Below are 2,723 nucleotides of genomic sequence, written 5' to 3' on the forward strand. Positions count from 1 at the left end.
GCAAGCCTCATGCATAGTGTACTAATAGTGCCCGCACCTTGTCCTAATTAGCTTGGACTACCCGGATTATCACCGCAATACATATGCTTTAACCAAGTTTCACAAAGGGGTACCTCTATGCCGCTCGTACAAAGGTCTAAGGAGAAAGCTCGCATTTGGATTTCTCGCTTTTGATTATTCTCAACTTAGACATCCATACCGGGACAACATATACAACGAGATAATGGACTCCTCTTTTAATGCTTTAAGCATTTGACAACAATTAATTCTTTTCTCATTAGAGATTTGAGGATGTTTGTCCAAAACTGAAACTTCCACCATGAATCATGGCTTTAGTTAGCGGCCCAATGTTCTTCTCTCACAATATGCATGCTCAAACCATTCAACTCAAGTGTAGATCGCCCTTACTTGCGACAAGACGAACATGCATAGCAACTCACATGAAATTCAACAAAGAGTTGATGGCGTTCCCAAGTAAACATGGTTATCGCACAACAAGCAACTTAATAAGAGATAAAGTGCATAATTACATATTCAATACCACAATAGTTTTTAAGCTATTTGTCCCATGAGCTATATATTGCAAAGGTGAATGATGGAATTTTAAAGGTAGCACTCAAGCAATTTACTTTGGAATGGCGGGAAAATACCATGTAGTAGGTAGGTATGGTGGACATAAATGGCATAGTGGTTGGCTCAAGTATTTTGGATGCATGAGAAGTATTCCCTCTCGATACAAGGTTTAGGCTAGCAAGGCTTATTTGAAACAAACACAAGGATGAACCGGTGCAGCAAAACTCACATAAAAGACATATTGAAAGCATTATAAGACTCTACACCGTCTTCCTTGTTGTTCAAACTCAAAACTAGAAATTATCTAGACCTTAGAGAAACCAAATATGCAAACCAAATTTTAGCATGCTCTATGTATTTCTTCATTAATGGGTGCAAAGCATATGATGCAAGAGCTTAAACATGAGCACAACAATTGCCAAGTATCACATTACCCAAGACATTTATAGCAATTACTACATGTATCATTTTCCAATTCCAACCATATAACAATTTAACGAAGGAGAAACTTCGCCATGAATACTATGAGTGGAAACCAAGGACATATTTGTCCATATGCTACAGCGGAGCGTGTATCTCTCCCATAAAGTGAATGCTAGGATCCATTTTATTCAAACAAAACAAAAACAAAAACAAACCGACGCTCCAAGAAAAAGCACATAAGATGTGGCCGAATAAAAATATAGTTTCAGGGGAGGAACCTCGATAATTTGTTGATGAAGAAGGGGATGCCTTGGGCATCCCCAAGCTTAGACGCTTGAGTCTTCTTGATATATGCAGGGGTGAACCACCGGGTGCATCCCCAAGCTTAGAGCTTTCACTCTCCTTGATCATGTTGCATCATACTCCTCTCTGGATCCTTGAAAACTTCCTCCACACCAAACTCGAAACAACTCATTAGAGGGTTAGTGCACAATATAAATTGACATATTCAGAGGTGACACAATCATTCTTAACACTTCTGGACATTGCATAATGCTACTGGACATTAGTGGATCAAAGAAATTCATCCAACATAGCGAAAGAGGCAATGCGAAATAAAAGGCAGAATCTGTCAAAACAGAACAGTTCGTATTGACGAATTTTAAAATGGCACCAGACTTGCTCAAATGAAAATTCTCAAATTGAATGAAAGTTGCGTACATATCTGAGGATCATGCACGTAAATTGGCATAATTTTCTGAGCTTCCTGCAGGGCAGTGGGCTCAGATTCGTGACAGCAAAGAAATCTGGAACTGCGCAGTAATCCAAATCTAGTACTTACTTTTCTATCAACGGCTTAACTTGGCACAACAAAACTCAAAACTAAGATAAGGAGAGGTTGCTACAGTAGTAAACAACTTCCAAGACACAAAATAAAAACAAAGTACTGTAGGTAAAAACATGGGTTGTCTCCCATAAGCGCTTTTCTTTAACGCCTTTCAGCCTAGGCGCGAAAGTGTGTATCAAGTAATATCGAGAGATGAAGCATCAACATCATAATTTGTTCTAATAATAGAATCATAAGGTACCTTCATTCTCTTTCTAGGGAAGTGTTCCATACCTTTCTTGAGAGGAAATTGATATTTTATATTTCCTTCCCTCATATCAATAATAGCACCAACGAGTTCGAAGAAAAGGTCTTCCCAATATAATTGGACAAGATGCATTGCATTCAATATCCAAGACAACAAAATCAACGGGAACAAGATTATTGTTAACGGTAATGCGAACATTATCAACTTTACCCAAAGGTTTCTTTGTAGAATGATCAGCAAGATTAACATCCAAATAACAATTTTTCAGCGGTGGCAAGTCAAGCATATTATAAATTTTCTTAGGCATAACGAAATACTTGCACCAAGATCACATAAAGCATTACAATCAAAATCTTTAACTTTCATCTTAATGATGGGCTCCCAACCATCTTCTAGCTTTTTAGGAATAGAGGCTTTGCGCTCTAGTTTCTCTTCTCTAGCTTTTATGAGAGCATTTGTAATATGATGCGTGAAAGTCAAATTTATAGCACTAGCATTAGGACTTTTAGCAAGTTTTTGCAAGAAATTTATAACTTCAGAGATGTGGCAATCATCAAAATTCAAACCATTATAATCTAAAGCAATGGGATCATCATCCCCAATGTTGGAAAAAATTTCAGCAGACTTTATCAC

The sequence above is a fragment of the Lolium rigidum genome, chromosome 6 (genome assembly GCF_022539505.1).
Source record: "Lolium rigidum isolate FL_2022 chromosome 6, APGP_CSIRO_Lrig_0.1, whole genome shotgun sequence".
In the NCBI taxonomy this organism is placed as follows: domain Eukaryota; kingdom Viridiplantae; phylum Streptophyta; class Magnoliopsida; order Poales; family Poaceae; genus Lolium; species Lolium rigidum.